The sequence below is a fragment of the Polypterus senegalus genome, chromosome 4, assembly GCF_016835505.1.
Source record: "Polypterus senegalus isolate Bchr_013 chromosome 4, ASM1683550v1, whole genome shotgun sequence".
NCBI lineage: Eukaryota > Metazoa > Chordata > Cladistia > Polypteriformes > Polypteridae > Polypterus > Polypterus senegalus.
In genome coordinates, this window is record NC_053157.1 from 52,181,959 (window position 1) to 52,199,896 (window position 17,938).

Here is a 17,938-nt window from a genome sequence, read left to right on the forward strand (position 1 = left end):
TATTTATATACACACACACACATATAAACATATTTACATATACACATATCTACACATACACATATCTATATATATATATATATATATATATATATATATATACATATCCAAATATATATATATACACATATATATATACATATCTACATATATATATATACACATGCATACATATATATATATCTACATATATATATATATATACTGTATATAGCAAAATCCCCGCGCTTCACAGCGACAAAGAACTGCTTTTAAATTTTTATTAAGAAGAAAAGAAAACCTTTTTAAACTGAGGGAAAATATACCAATAACTGTCTGTTAAGGATGTCTTTGTATACCACATTGTGAGTTCAGCAGTCCGTTTGTAATATGACCAAGCTGTTCACTGAGATTACTTTTGAGAATGCAACGTATAGTTTTGTCCAGGAGGAAAGCAATGTTGCCTCAAATCAATGGCAACCTTTTGTAGGGTCTGTCCCTGAGACTTATTAATTGTCATCGCGAAGCAGAGCCTTACTGGAAATTGGAGGCATCTGAATTGAAATGGGAGATCAGAGGGTGTAACGGGGATGCGAGGAATACATTGAATGTGGAGAAACTCTAGAGACAGCGTGTGTATTAACTTGTGGATTTTTCTGTGAGTATTTGGTGGCAGCATGACGAAGTTGCTTCCGCAGGACCGCATTAACTGTGGAGCTCAGCTCGGAGCATATTCTTTTCCTACCTTGTCAATTGTGTAATGCGTTTTTTGAACAGGTTTGATGCATGGAAGTGATCGCTCGTACTGCGTTCAGTCAGTTCACGTGAGCTGCTCTCTTGTGTGATGTTGCGATATCCACGGCTTTATTTAATGTTAGCCAAGACCTGGCACTTAAAACTTTCTCGCTACAGCAATTTTAACTCTGTTACAAAGTGATCCAAAGTCTCGTTTATACCTTGTGTCTTCTCATTAAACTTGTATCTTGCGAGTAAAGTATTCAGCGTTTTTCTTCAGCGCTCTTTGGGAGCTCTTCCTTCTTTTCTACATACTGCGTTCATAGTCAGTTGATGTAATTACGTGGGAGGCGTGATGATGTCACACGCAGCTCCACCCCCCACGGCCATCGAGCTAAAGTCCATTACAGTATATGGAGAAAATTAGGTTCCAGTTATGATCATTACGCATAGAAATTCGAAATGAAACCTGCCCAACTTTTGTAAGTAAGCTGTAATGAATGAGCCTGCCAAATTTCAGCCTTCTACCTACACGGGAAGTTGGAGAATTAGTGATGAGTGAGTCAGTCATTGCATTTTATTAGTATAGATACACATATATATATATATATATATATATATATATATATATATATATATATATATATATATATATATGGTAGGAAGCACACAGGATGGATGGGCACCCCGGCCAGGATTCTGGAAGATCCCTTACCCAGACGGGAGGCCCTGAGGGAACATAAAGGCGTCCCGGTTGGATTTAACACCTTCCGTCACCATGAAAGAAAAGGACATGGGAAGACTTTCCCTGGAGAACATTCATTCCCCCCAGGTGCTTGATGGCAGCAGCCCTTTGCGTCGATGCCCATTCAGAAACCAGCAGGTAATACCAGGAGTTGTAGTTCGGCAGCACAGCCCTGCTGGAGTCTAGGGGTGCCACAATGGGGCGCTGCAGGGAGATGTGCTTCCCAAAATTTGGAACTATTGTATGACCTGGAAGTACTCCATTGGGCAGAAGCCCTGGCACCGGAAGTACTCCCGGGTCCTTAATAGAAGGAACTGCACTCCCTTATCCTTGGAGCTGGGAAGAAGTACAGCAACATTTGAAAAAGTTAGTGTGATGGTGACAAGAAATATATTGTGGAGAAAAAAACCTGTGTCTGTGTTTGTGCGACAGTGAAGGTGTTGTGGTAAATAAACCCATCCTTAATTTGAACCTAGGATACTTTCTATGTTCGTGGTCTTGGGCTCGCTGATGCCCTGGTTGCCTACATACATACATACATACATATATATATATATATATATATATATATATATATATATATATATATATATATATAGTGATAGAAACTAAAGTCCTTTACAATTAACCATGACACTCACCGGATTTTTTTGTTTGGGATTTCCATAGTATTAAAAGTGAAAGTATACCAATGATGTTTACATATGACACTAAGTTATACCGGTCAGCAGATATTCAAGAGACAAATATTCTATAAATGGACCAGGAAAAGACGCAAAATTGGAACAAAAATGTGATAAATGAAGGTTTACAAATACTGTAGGAAAGGAAAAGGCTACAAAGGCTCTTTAAAAAAGAAAAAATTGACAACCCTATTCATCTTACCATCCTCCAGAAATGTGCAATATACAGAACTGACATAAACAGTTAACAGTATATTCTGTTAAGCATTTCATTAAGTAAATGTCGAAAGAGGTCCTGCTTAAGTTATATACTGTAACACACTTGTGCAATGTGTGCAACTGTGGAACTTACATTGCAAGAAGGACATAATAGCATAAGACAAAATTCAGAGAAATGGGACTAGAGTAATTCCAGAGAGAGAGAGACAGAGAGAGACAGGTTGGGTGCATGCACTGATATAGCACATTGCTGCACCCACCACACAACAAAACACTTCAGGATCCCAAATTAGAGTAATTCCAGGCTTGTAAATTATTAGTTATGGGTAATAATATACAAAGTTAAATTGCTTCCTTCTAAGAAAATACAATATAGATTAAGCACAAACCTGGCAAAAAAGGTTAAAAGAATGTAAGCAATCTTTATGCCAACTGTTGCACCAAATAAATTATTCAATGAGGAAGCATAAGCACACATTGAATCTGCTTAAGGAAAATTTCTCACAATTGTTACTGTAGATACATGGAACAAGTTAAAAGCTGTGTTGTTAAAAATATCAATATTACTTTGGGCACATTGGCTCCATAAGAGCTAATTAATTGACCCAGGTTCTTTCCACAGCTTCTTCATATGTTCTTACTTTTGACTCTGTTTCTTGATATCTTTAACTCAGCACATAGGTGCTATCATCATTTTCACTTTGTTCCTGATTTCTGTCAGTTGCAATTAACACAATCAATAAGGCATACTGTGTTTACTGTATACTTTCATGATTTGCACCATCATTCTCTTCTTGTTTAGAATTATACTTGATAAATTCAAATAAATCTCTTGACCTTCAAGTAGGCTGTAACATGAGGTAAGTCTGGCCTTAATACAATAAATGGTATAGAAAACGTTGAAACCCCAAGATAGCACTATACATTTTACTGGTGTTTTTTTTTTTTAAATAAAAAGCATTTCATTCTATGCACTGTCATTTTTTGTGAATAATTAAGAGGTTTTATTGAATATCAAAGAAAAAGACTACTCTGAAAGAGCTACGGTATACCAGAATGAGAATGTCTGCTGGCCATGCTGTTACCTTTGCTTTCTGTTTAGGTGTAGCTGAAGGATTTATTCTAGCTTGATTGCTGTTATGGCTAGCCATGGAGGGTTATGTAATAAAGACTAATGCTTACAATTTAACTGATTGTCAGACTGACTGGCAGAAGCAAACACTGAGTGACCTCAACATCAAAAGGAGTTCTGCTCTAACAACTTTACCTTGTCACATACTTGCGCATAAGAGGTAGCTAAAGGGCTTGAAAGAGGGTAACTCAATGCTGGACCAGGGGTAGCAGTGTGCACTAACCCTTTATCTCTTTCTTCTGCTGACAAACCAAGGGAAATTCTGCCTAGGCCCGATAACATAACTTCCAGTTCCAGACCCAATGATGTCACTTCCATTACCTGGTTTTAAAAACACCACTTGGTTAGCCACAAAAAGGTTCTGTTTTGAACTCAACTCTGTAAAGAGATATTGTTGACTTTTTGGGTGGTTTTTTTTCAAGTATATAGGGTGGCTACCCCAAACCCTTTTCTGGGTTCCTCGTTTTATTTCATAACCTCTTCATGACTATCTAATGCTCATTGCAGGTGTTCAGTAAGAATGCAGTTTTCTTTCAATAACTTTGCACTTTAAATTGTGATTTTTTCTTTTTCTTAGATAAGATCTATTTATGTTTATAACTTCTAAAAAACTTTCTTCATCACTCAGTTAAATCTGCACTTCAAGGTAACCAAAGTGAGCCCTCAGCGTCAATGAATAAAATATGAACTAAACTTCTTTTGTATCTGACTATTGGCTGCTTTCAGCTCCAAGAATGCTGGATCAATAGCTGCAGAGAACTGACAGGACAAAACTGAGTTGCAGTCTAATAGGCAAGAATCTAGTCTGGAAGTTATTTTTTTCAAAATTTGACAAAAAAGCAGAGCCAAGACACACCTCTCTGTTTTTACTTTCTCGTATATGAAGTATAGGAAAAGTATTGTAATCGTCCAAAGATTCAATGTCAATTGTTTTTATTATAGGAGTTAAACCGGAAAAGAAGTTTCAAGTGCCATGAGGTGCCATGATATAAGATATGTCTCTCTTCTGGTCCACACATTTTAAGAATATCGTCACTGAAGTTGCTGTTTCTTTGATGTCGTTAGTTACAATTCCTTACCTCAGAGTCTTATTCTCCTAGGTGTAGTAGGCCTCACTTTCCTCACTGTATGCAACAACACACGTTCATCTGTTTGAGCACCTGAGATGTTAAATGGCTTTTTGCTTTCAGATACAAAATGCTTAAAAGTACTCACTTTGAAAACAGGTAATTATTTGATCTGAATTAATGGTACAACCTGCGACTACATTTAAAACTGGGATTCTGCTGCATATGTAGTAAAATACTTTATTTGCAGACATTTGCGATGCAGTTATTTTAAGTGTTCTACTATTTAAATTGTGATAATATATGTAGTTAAATATAGCGCTAAAAAAGACCAGAGTCGTAAACTGTACCAGTCTCTTATGAAATTGTCAGGTGTTCTGGGTGTTTCAAAGATCAAGTAACGTTCTCAGGACCACTTAATAATAATAATAATAAAAATATTAATAATAACTATAATAATAATAATAATAATAATTCTTTCCATGTATAAAGTGGAGAATCTCTTCAACCACCACTAAGGTGTAGCATCCAGCTGGATGATGCAGCAGCAGGCATTTTTGTGCCAGTATGCTCACCACACTTTAGCTGTTAGGTGGTGAAGTGGGGAGAGAGATAGTCAGTTAGAGACAGAGGGTGATTAGGGGGCCAGAATGACTAGACCTGGGTGAGCAATTAAGCCTGGACATTGGGATACACCCTACTCTTTGCAAATGATGCCTAGGGTTCTTCTACGACCACAGAGTGTCAGGACCTCAATTTTTTATCTCATTTGAAGGATGGCGCCATTTTTACAGCACGGTGTCCTCATCACTGCACTGGGGCACTGGAATACACATTCAGAACACAGGGTAAGTGCACCCTACTGGCCTCACCAACATCTCTTCCAAGAACAATCCAAGCTTATTTCTAGAGGGTCTCCCATCCAAGTACTGGCTGGGCCCAAACATGCATAGCTTCAGGTGGTTAACCTGTTCGGAAGTGCATGTGGTATGGCTGCTGGCACTTAATTCTATTCGAGGTCATGGTAGGATACAAACTATGACAGCAGCACTGGGCACACAGCAGGAAACTTTCATGGAAGGGACGCCAGTCAACTGCTCGGCTCACAAGGGCCTGTTTGGAATCACCTGTATACCTTTGGAGATGTGGAGTACCTGAGTACAAGGAGGACTTTGTCTTGTGGTGAAGGGGCAACAAACCTGCAACTCAAAAACAGGAAGACAAAATAGGTGGTGGTGGACATCTGGTGTGCCAAGAAGTGTCTGAGACCTGTCATTTCATGGGGAAGACATGGAAATGGTCCAGAGCTACAAGTACCTGGGGGTTCACATAAACAACAAACTGGACTGGTCTAAGAACACAGTGGTACTGTAAAAGGCAGGCCCGAGCAGACCGCACTGGCTAAGGAGACCCAGGACTTTTGATGTGTGTAGCAAGCTGCTGGAAATGTTCTGTCAGTCCATAGCAACGAGTGTGGTGTTCCACGATGCAGTCTCCTGGAGAAACAACATGAGCTCAAAAGAAGCACAGCGCCTGAAGAAACCTATCAGGAAAGCATCCGTCATCACAGTGTGAATCCTGCTGTGGTAAAGAGGATGATGGCAAAACTAGATGCCATCATGAAATTACATCCCATCCCCTCCAGGAGGTGCTCTCTTGGAGTACTTTTAGCCACAGGCTCAATTCCACCATGGTGTGCTAAGAAGTGCCTCTGGGGGTCTTTTCTGACCACTGCTGTCAGACAATTCAATGCTTCCACTGGATGTACTCGTTAAGTTTTTATTTATTTGTTTATTTATTTATTTATCGATTGATTGGTTGTATTATCTGTCCAGTGAGTCTGTATCATTGTTTCTTAAGCTTCTGCTGCTGTATGCATCTGAATGTCCCCATGGAACTATTACAGTTTATCTAATCTCATTTAATCTAAAAAGGAAACCCACGCAGACTTGAGGAGAACATGAAAACGTCACACTGGTAAAAACTGAACATGGGATATAAACTCATGAAGCTGGTTTCTATTACAGCAAAAAACCTACTGAAAGCAATATAATTGTATTTCATGTTTTGGAGTGGAAAACTTTAGGAACCAGTTGGAGCAGTTTATGGGGATGATTAAACTATATTAATCTATCTGAGATACAAACTGAACGCATGATGAAGACTACATAAAATCCTTATTTGTACTCTGTGTGACATACAGTACAAACTTTCCATGTACAGAATTCTACTGTGTACAGAAAGTGATGGATCCACAAAGACAACAATTATTAATCTGTGACCCTGAATCAGACCTGGCATGAGTGGGAACAGGCAGGCACATCATATTCAAGGTACAAACACATGATTATCCAACACCTGCAAAAAGTATTACGCTCCTACATTTCAGTGCTCCACTGTAATATTTACATCAACCAAAAAGATAAGACACTGTATTTACTATTCATTTTTAAGATGAAACATTTCCAAGATCCTAGGGCATTAATGATATAACGTTTTCTGGTTTGTGGCCCTAAATGCATTATTCAATTTCAAACCTGAATGATAGTCACCATGGCAACACAATATCGCTCCAGGGGCTTTACTATCCACCCTTGAATATTATAGATTAACCACTGTATGCAGCAAGATGACAGACAAAAAGATGTAGCAGCATTTTTTAAGATAATTTGTTCCATTGTGTATTGTGTCTGTCTGGCATTTGTCACTTTATGTTTCAGAAATCATGAAGAGGTAATAAAGAAGAGGAATCATTTCACCAAATGCACAAACTAAAATGCTTACATTTTTAGTTTGTCCAGTCATACATGAAAACTTGGGTTTCTAGGAGATCTTTAAACTTATCAAATCCTCTATCCAACCATTGTCCAAAGCTGCCTAATCCACCAGAGCCAGGGTTAAAGGGCTTTACTCAGGTTTGGTGTTTTTTCTCTCCCAGTAAATTGGAAAGTAATTTATAGATTGTCTACACTGCCAAGTCACATTTACTAATAAATCATACATGTAAACAAGTAAAAAAAGAAGTATAATGAAGTCAGACTTACCAGTGGTAGGACGAATACGAGGTACAGTGTTTTTTGGGAAAGGGTCAACTGCTCTCATTGGCTCCCTACTACACGCAGCAGTCTGGGGATGAAGGACTCCAGTCATCGATGGAGACGAGTTGTAATACTGCATTTGAGTCGGCATTGTAAATTATCTAACCTGAGGAAGAAAATAACAATCAACCTGTGTTAGGGAATGTGTACCATAACATTCTGAAACCTGATCAGTACTCAGGGTCACTGTGATAGATTAAAAATACCAGCTGTTTGGGATCAGTTTTTTCCTTAATATTGTATGTTAGCCAGCAGGTCAGAGAGAAACAAACCATATCCAATTAAAATCAGAAAACAGGGAGGGATTACAACTCCAGTAAGGAATATCCGATTAGTTTTCCCTTTGGCCTAAAATATCATCAGTAGTGGCGCCTAAACATGGCCACCATTGCGAAACAATTTATTTGCATCAGTAAATTCCAAGTCTCAAAATCTATGCCACTGATGTCCTATAGAGGGCAGACTTTTTCCAAGTCTAATGACACTATCTAATGCAGTAATACAACCAACTCATCAGTAGAAAATGACAGCATTGAGTGGAAAAGCAGCACAATACATTTAATATTACTTAGCAGGCAGTGTGGTGTAGTTAAGACTTTGGACTTCAAACCCTGTGCGTTCAAATCCTGCTACTGACACCGCTGTGTGACCATGAGCAAGTCACTTGACCTGCTTGTGCTCCAATTGGACAACCAAAAAAAATGTAACTAAAGTGATCCCCTGCTCTATCGCGGTTCAGCTATCGCGCCGCCGCTACATTGCGGATTTATTAATACAGTACTATTATTATTACTAGGGGGCTCTGCCCCCTGGTCGCTTCGCTCGCCCACCCCCTCGTTTGGTTTACCGGATAGATTGATATTTTCATGTGAATTGTTACATATGCATTATTTTCATTTGTACTTTAAAACGTTTGTAAAAACAATATTTGTCCTTTATTTCCTGCCCCGGGCGTGGTTAAATCTCTTTCTCGTGGCACTTATAAGGCCGACTTATACTTCACGCTCAGAACGCGTATGTGCCCACATCATGGCTGCCACACGTTCGCAGCATTCATTTCACGTGTCCTCTGAGCAGGTCCTCAGAAATTAGCGTGACACGTGCGCGAGCTGCAGTGCCAGCAAAAAGTCGGGGGGCGCAGTGTGCTAAAAGTCGAAAGGTGACGTAAGTGTCTCTGTTTACTATCTACATGTGACAGAAAGCCTCTATGCAGATACTACGGGATGAATGCTTGAATGTGGTGAAGCAAAATACCGACATACAGATGCATTCGTGGTGCTTTTATATTCAAGCGTCGCATATTCCCTATCGTAATGACACGATACATTTTAAAAGTCTCACATACCATCTTTTGTGCCGTCTTTATTTTTTTTTATTTTTGCAACTTAACAACAGCAACATAATGTATAGCGCTGTATTTGAGCCACTGAGAAAAAAATAAAGGACACGGTGAAAACGTGTATTTTGTGATTCAAGTGGAAATTTCAGCTTTAATCTCGAAATGTCCACTTTAACCTCGTAGTTTAATTTATCATTAATGCAGACCATCGTAAACGTCATCCCAGTTTTTAATCGCTACGAGCTTCTTGGACCAGACAGCAGCGGAAAGCAGCAATAGATCGCCACACAGAACAAATTAAATGTCTGATATTCCAACTCTCTGCACATTTAGAATCTTTAGATTTAAACTTGATATCACTTTCATGATGAAATGCATTAAAGTGTGTATGTTACATTTTACATATAATTTCGTTTTAAATAATGAATACTGTTAATAATTACACACATGGGGGAATAATTATACACATGGGGGTGTCACGGTGGCGGAGCTATAGCACTGCTGTCTCGCAGGGAGTTACGTCGCTGGTATTTCCTGCTTGTATTCCACACTGTGCTCCGGTTTCCTTCCAAAGATATGCAGATTTGGGGATTTGGTGCCGCTAAAATGACGCTAGTGTATGCGAGTGCTTGTATTCACCTTGTGATGAGCTGAGGCCTCGTCCAGGGATTGTTTCTCACTAGTGCCCAATGCTTGCTGGAATGGACACATCCCTGGATTGATGGATTTAATCAATAAACATCCTTTTCAGAGATACTGCGGTAAGGTGTCATCAGAATTTAATGAGTGTTTTAGGCAATTCACAACACTGAGAAGCTGAACATGTTCTCACCGTGATAATATCTCGCACTGCCACCTGGTGGATTCCTCCAGATTTACGTAAAGTACGCGTGCAAGTATGAACACTGCAACGCTTGCGTAGCAGGAGCGTTCGTTGCAGCATGTGTTGCGTCGCTTGAAGTATAACTCCGGCCTAATGCTCCCCGCGTTGTGAAGTGGGGTCTGAACGCACACGGTTCAGCTGGTGTCTTGCTGCTGCTGCTGGCCAGCTGTGTGTTATGCTTGTAGTGCTTTGCTTCAATCAGCAGCTGTCTTTTTTCCCCTTCGTGTCTCTGCCGCTCTCTTTGTGAAGGGGCGTGCAGCTGAACGTAAGCAAAAGTGGACAGATCAGCTACTGGCTTTGTGCTGCTTCTGCCAAGATTGCTGTTCTGTTTGCTCTGTGCGTTCTGAGGGAAGGGGGGGTTGGATGTGACGGCTGAACGCACGCTAAGGAGAAGTGCTCGGATCTGCTCACGATCGCTTCGCTCAAACCCCCCCTCCCTCTGCCCCCCAGATGCTCGCCACTTCGTGTTGTGAAGGGGGGAGCTGAATGCACGCTAAGGACAAGTGGACTTTGTGCTGGCTCTGTGCTGCGTCTGCCATGATGCTTTTTCAGCTTGTCGCTCTGCGAGTCAATCATTTAAAAGCCTGTACAGCAGCTCTTATTCTGTCTCACTGCCTTGCGTGAAGTTAAAATGTTTTATAATAGAGAGATGTTACTCATATCCTTAGCCTGACATCCACATCTCATATGTGTTTACAAAGTGTGTTTACATGTACGTTTACATGTGTTTAAAGCGTGTGGGATGGGTATTTTAAGACTTAAACTAAAAAAAATGTGGTCTTTCTATATCACGGATTTTCATCTATCGCGGGTGGGTCTGGAACGTAACTTCCGCGATAGGCGAGGGATTACTGTAATTGTAAATAAATGTTGTAAGTTGCTTTGGATGAAGGGGTCTGCCAAATTAGTACATGTACATTATTTACAATATTATTGCAGTCTTGGCTGAAGCCTTTATTAAAGTCAAATTTGCATACAGTGTAACTGTTTACATTTTTTGTTTAATTTTTATTTTTTTTACAATTGGAGCACAAGCAGGTTAAGTGAGTTTCTCAAGGTCATACTGTGACTTAATGGTAACTAAACCAAATCACTATGGCAAGCTGCCTGTTAATAGTTATATACAGGTAAAATTCCGTTACAACAAACTCCCAGGAACCTAAAAAATATTTCATTGTAATGAAAATTTTGTTGTAATGAAATTCTGTATTTGTTACTATAGTGCTTTCTGTAACTTGTATCCAGGTGTTTGCAATCATTTCAATAGCTTCTTTCGCGTTAATTTTAATCTCCTCCTGCCTACAAGTTATGGTGATGAGAATTTTTCTCAGCATTTCCTTGCGATGATACACTTTCAGGGTGCAAATGATGCCCAAATCCAATGGCTGAAGCGATGCTGTGCAATTGGGTGGGAGGAATTCAACGCAAACATTACCTAAATGTGGAAGTATGTTGTGCGCAGCACAGTTATCAATCAGGAGCTGAATCATTATTTCTTCTTCAAATTGTGAGGTTTCTAAACTCTTTTGAGACCCCCCTCCCCCCGCAACGGGAACGACACGCTGAAGTGCGTCCTGATGCGCGTTTGCAGTGTCTGTGGAAGATTGTTTGTCCGTTGCTGGGACAGGGCAATAGTAGGCTCACAGCGGTGTAGTGAGGCGCCACAGATGCAAATCATAAAAGATCGGGGTCGCAATTTAAATCCCTGTCCTGCACCCCAAAACACGAGGCTCAGTCTCAGTACTTTAGCAAAACAAGCTTTATTCAGCTTGAAACAGGAACGGCACAGTTATTTATTGTAGCGTGATCTGCCACTCTGCTATACACAGACATAGCAGTCAGGCAGGGTCGTGGCGAGGTCAGTGATACAAGTAATCCTGTTATCTGCATTTACAATTTACGTGCTCCTATCCTTGCAAAGCCCATCGAGATCTTTTCTGTTTACTTTGGCGGAGAGACGCAGCATAGCTGTGAGCCTGCTGTTGCCCCATACAGACGCGGAGCTAGCACTTCAGGACGCACTTCGGCATGCTGTCTAGTTGGGGGAGGTCCCAAGAGAGTTTACAAACCTCACATTTTCTTGAATGAGTGCTGCATTAATAGGAATGTTTCTTGAACGAGCATCACTGAACCACATAAAAATTGTATATTCAACGTCTTCAAATGGAGCAGTTCACATACAGGATGTTTGCATCCCGAGATTTCTCGTCTTTTTTTGCTTGATCTTTCAAGAAAGTTGACAGTGTCGATGGCGAAATTCCGAATTCACTGGCAACGTCTTTTTTCTTTTTGCCGCAATTGAGAGCTGCAAAAAATTAATGTTTTTCTTTTTCTAATGTGAACTGTTATCGTTTTTTCGTGTCTGCCGTTTCTATAGGAGGGTGACAAAGAGTTCAATTCCAATGGATGTTTTTCAAATGTTGACGAGCAATAAGCAAAAGGTATCACTGAAAACCGCAGGAAACTAAAAAGGCAAAAAAAAAAACAGTATGAGGAAAGTTCGAAGAAAGAAAAAAAAATTACAATGTTTCTGTTTGGGGATCGCTGTGCACAACTCAGCTGCAGCCACAGAACTAACTGCTCTGTGAATAATTCATTCAGGCATTTCAGGGTCTTTTGTGCACTTCGTTGTAATGAAAACATCTACTGAATGTACTTCGTAGTAACGAGATTTCTATAGACTTATGTCATATGGGGAAGCTGTCGGGACCATAAAAATACTTTGTTGTAATGAAAATTTTGTTGTAAAAGTATTCGTTGCAATGGAATTCTACCTGTATAACACTAGCTGTCCCCCATGGCTATGGACAAAGGACAAATTTAATAATTTGCATTGAGAAGAATTTATATTAATAACTTTCGTATCCGAGAACCTCTTGGCATACAATATTTTTGGTTTTGCTATCAGGGGCTAGAATGTAACTGTGATCTCTTTGCCAAAAATGTAAAAAGTTGGCAAGGTATCTCTGGCCAAGCTGAAGGTAGGTACGCTACAATGTCAAATGTTGCCACTGGATCTGATTGTGTTCAGCTCTGATGGGAGAGCGTCCCTCACGTGGGGAAAAGAGCGAGTGGCCGTGATATCTCTGCTAATGATCATCTACCCTCTAAAACACACGTAGCTGTGACCTCTCTCTGAAAAACATCAAACATTACTCTTTAACAATCTCTAGATGATAATGTCTGCTCAACAAACAGGTATCGCTAGCTAAGCAGAGGCAAGGTACGCTCCAACACGTGGTGAGAGGTAGACTGATTCAAACAGAGGCTTGCATGTGAGTGAGGATGGCCCCACCCACTCCCTGCTCCTGAGGTCCTGCCTCCTCCCTCGGCCCACAGCCGCTCTCTCGGATTTGCGTGAATAAATCAGTGCCGCAACCGAACTATAATACTTAGTACAAAATCAACCGTAATGTCCAAGCAAAATATAGAAAACAAACCCGATCTGAATCTGCTAATTAGTTCTCTCGTGAAAAGCTGACAGACATACAGACACTGGATTTTATACATTTATCTATAGATGAAGCAGTAATTCTGAGATGCTTGGGGTAAGTTAACTCACTGCTTAGTCCAACCAGTATGATTATTAAAGCTAATTTCCACTGTTAATTACATTCCATGTGTCACTCGTGTACTTGGAAATCACCTTCCCAGCTCTGTCAAAGTATGCAGTACCATTGCAAGATGCTAACACCCACAGTTTCAAAAATCAGCCTAATGAAGAACTTTAGCCCCTACCTTCAGCCCTCTGGTCAGGACACAGTAAAAATGGGCCTAGGAAGATGGCGGCTCATTCGAGAACTAATCAGCAAAAGAGACAGAGCTACCACTGGGGGGCTTTTTCTTTGTGTTATTTAACATTTGTGGCCAAGTACACTTAATCAAGTCTGGGGAACCCAAATGCTTTTATCATTGTTTCTGTTTCTTTGGCTAAAGCCTTACAATCCAATGGGGTAGCCCTGCTGGTGCCCTAAGTATTTTCCTGGCTCCTTGTGGTGTCATACATGTTTATGAAATTTGCCAAAGATATATATTACTTTAATATTAATTCTGTAGGAGTGGAATTAAAACTTAAGGCACTTTTTAATATACAGTATAGTGCATCCGGAAAGTATTCATAACGCATCACTTTTTCCACATTTTGTTATGTTACCGCCAAAATGGATTAAATTCATTTTTTTCCTCAGAATTCTACACACAACACCCCATAATGACAACGTGAAAAACGTTTACTTGAGATTTTTGCAAATTTATTAAAAATAAAAAAATTGAGAAAGCACATGTACATAAGTATTCACAGCCTTTGCCATGAAGCTCAAAGTTGAGCTCAGGTGAATCCTGTTTCTCCTGATCATTCTTGAGATGTTTCTGCAGCTTAATTGGAGTCCACCTGTGGTAAATTCAGTTGACTGGACATGATTTGGAAAGGCACACGCCTGTCTATATAAGGTCCCACAGTTGACAATTCATGTCAGAGCAGAAACCAAGCATGAAGTCAAAGGAATTGTCTGTAGACCTCCGAGACAGGATTGTCTCGAGTCACAAATCTGGGGAAGGTTACAGAAAAATTTCTCCTGCTTTGAAGGTCCAAATGAGCACAGTGGCCTCCATCATCCGTAAGAGGAAGACGTTCAAAACCACCAGGACTCTTCCTAGAGCTGGCCGGACATCTAAACTGAGCGATCGGGGGAGAAGGGCCTTAGTCAGGTAGGTGACCAAGAACCCGATGGTCACTCTGTCAGAGCTCCAGAGGTCCTCTGTGGAGAGAGGAGAACCTTCCAGAAGGACAACCATCTCAGCAGCAATCCACCAATCAGGCCTGTATGTTAGAGTAGCCAGACGGAAGACACTCCTTAGTAAAAGGCACATGGCAGCCCGCCTGGAGTTTGCCAAAAGGCACCTAAAGGTCTCTCAGACCATGAGAAACAAAATTCTCTGGTCTGATGAGACAAAGATTGAACTCTTTGGTGTGAATGCCAGGTGTCACATTTGTAGGAAACCAGGCACCGCTCATCACCAGGCCAATACCATCCCTACAGTGAAGCATGGTGGTGGCAGCATCAGGCTGTGGGGATGTTTTTCAGCGGCAGGAACTGGGAGACTAGTCAGGATAAAGGGAAAGATGACTGTAGCAATGTACAGAGACATCCTGGATGAAAACCTGCTCCAGAGCACTCCTGACCTCAGACTGGGGTGACAGTTCATCTTTCAGCAGGACAACGACCCTAAGCACACAGCCAGGATATCAAAGGAGTGGCTTCAGGACAACTCTGTGAATGTCCTTGAGTGGCCCAGCCAGAGCCCAGACTTGAATCCGATTGAACATCTCTGGAGAGATCTTAAAATGGCAGTGCACCGACGCTTCCCATCCAACCTGATGGAGCTTGAGAGGTGCTGCAAAGAGGAATGGGCGAAACTGGCCAAGGATAGGTGTGCCAAGCTTGTGGCATCATATTCAAAAAGACTTGAGGCTGTAATTGCTGCCAAAGGTGCAACGACAAAGTATTGAGCAAAGGCTGTGAATACTTATGTCATGTGATTTCTCAGTATTTTTATTTTTAATAAATTTGCAAAAATTTCAAGTAAACTTTTTTCACGTTGTCATTATGGGGTGTTGTATGTAGAATTCTGAGGAAAAAAATGAATTTAATCCATTTTGGAATAAGGCTGTAACATAACAAAATGTGAAAAAAGTGATGCGCTGTGAATACTTTCTGGAGGCACTGTATAGCCATTTTTTTTCAAACATCATTTAAAAAGTAATGGTAGTTTAAAATGAACCAACATATATTTGAATTGCAAAAAAACAGCAAGTCTTCTTGAGAATATAAACTGAAACATTCAATCATATAGCGTACAGTAGGTACTGGAAAACCCTGGCCAAGCACTGGACTATGTTCCCATGATTTTTGCTATCTGTTGGTCTCCCCGTATGTATCATTTTTTGTAATGTCTTTGGCATTTAAATAGTGCCTTTTCCTGTGCCTGTATCAGCCTTAGTCAATACTTTAATCACCATATATAATTTCTTGTATTGGGAATGTTTCAGTTTTTGCCTACCCCAACTTACTCTCCGGAGAGTTTTTCTTTCTTTTGGGTCAGATCACAGGGTCAGCTATTTGCACAACACCCCTGGAGCAATTGCAGGTTAAGGGCCTTACTCAAGAGCCCAACAGAGTGGCATTCCTTCTGTCACTGGTGGGATTCAAACCAACAACCTTCAAGCTACCAGACCAGATCCTTTAGCCACAGAGCCACCACTCTGAGACACCGGTTCATGTTATTATTAGAGCATTTTGAGTCTTTTTATTAATTTACTCATATATATTTACACTAAAGCATGCTCTGATTGCATAGATTGCTTCTTGTCATTTCTTTATATTTGCAGCAGAAGTCCTATTTTTGGCAGAGTCAGCTGACTCGTACAATAAGGAGGTTTACTTAGCAGGCTGTGGTGGTTAGCAAATCACACAGGTAAAGGACAAACTACTTTGTTCTGCTTGTATCACACAATACAATCTGTCAGAAGTTCCTAGAAAGAACATCGATAAGCACTAGAAAAATGCATGCAGGGGCCCATGCAGTAAATGTCATTAATTTATATACAGTATAGTACAGCTCATGTGCAGAATAAATATAGAATTATTTATTGGTCTGCAGTTCTGGTGATGACTATCTCAACTCCATTTGTTAAAGTATACAGTTCTCTGAGCTTTTAATACAGAAATAAATCACTTAATCCAGTTGAAACTCTCAGGGGCCACAACCTGTCCCAGCAGCCTCAGCAACATGGCACTAACCAATTCTGGATGGGCTGCCAGACCATTACAAGACTCACTCACACAAATTCACTCTCACTTAAAACTTAAGTTTTGGTATTTTTCACATTATTTCTTTACAAACATGCTGTAGATAAATCCGGGGCAGAGTGTTGGCTCTGAGGCTAGGGATTTGCACAGGTTCAAATCCTGTAAACGCCAAAAGTGACTCTAATTGGTTGGGCCCTTGAGCAAGACCCTTAACCTGCAGCCACCATATAAAAACCTCACAACTAGGGTGGTGCTGACGTGTCACCCGTCGCATGGCTGCACTCGGGTCCTATTCTGGGTTCCTGAGTGGATTTGTCATGTGGTGGTTGCGCAATGCACTGTATCAGTATGTGCTCCTAACCTCTATATATATGTCTGCCAAGTGAAATTGTGTTCTAAAGTTAATCGCTTTCTATAAATTAAAAACAAATATCTTGCCTACCCTCATGTTTTACATTGTTGGCTATGGGGCATGGAGGAAAAGCTTAAAAACTTCCAAATACATCCATTTTTCAAACCAAGACAGGGTTCAAGTATTGATCTATGTCTTGGAATTATAGACACATTGCAAAATAATTTATACATCTTAATTTTTTAAAAAGACTAGCCATGTGTGATAGCTCAGCACTTAGTTTTCCTGCGCAATAACCTTTCACGACCTCGAGGGGTGCTTTCCTCTCGAAGGACCAAATCACTGTAAACATTTCACACCACATGGTTTTTGATTCACATCTGTAATCTATTTGAGAATTTGCACAATAACCACAAGAAAAATAGTACCAGGAATTTGTAATAAAATGATTATTTCCAGATGCCTTTTATTGGCACAAACATGTCTCAGAAACACAGGCACAGATCAATACTTGACAACTGTCTTGCCGTGAAAAATGTATGTATTTTAAGCTTTTCATCCATGCCTCACACCATCCACTGTAAAACACAAGATATTTGTGGGCAAGATATTTTTTTTATTTATAGAAAACACTCAACTTTAGAGCACAATTTCACAATTTAAATTCACTTAGCATACCGCCATGCTATCTGCATAAAACTAAATTAAATTAAAATGACTTTATATGCGGGGCGGCACAGTGGCGCAGAGGTAGCTGGTCCTCCCAGCGTGCAGTTTACATGTTCTCCCCGTTTCTGCATGGGTTTCATCCGGGCGCTCTGGGTTAGGTGGATTGGCAATTCTAAACTGGCCTTGGTGTGTGGGTGTGTTTGTGTGTGTCCTGTGGTGGATTGGTTC

General features: G+C 40.3%; 1 protein-coding gene across 1 annotated transcript in view; it reads right to left on the reverse strand.

The window, feature by feature from the left end:
• The window catches only part of LOC120527337 (lipoxygenase homology domain-containing protein 1-like), a 247,802-nt gene extending 240,168 nt beyond the window's left edge, over positions 1-7,634 (reverse strand). Inside the window, exon 1 of the mRNA XM_039750623.1 lies at positions 7,605-7,634. The gene's annotated coding sequence lies outside the window, so the exon portion shown is untranslated. The remainder of the gene's footprint in view (positions 1-7,604) is intronic.
• Positions 7,635-17,938: the final 10,304 nt, after the last annotated feature.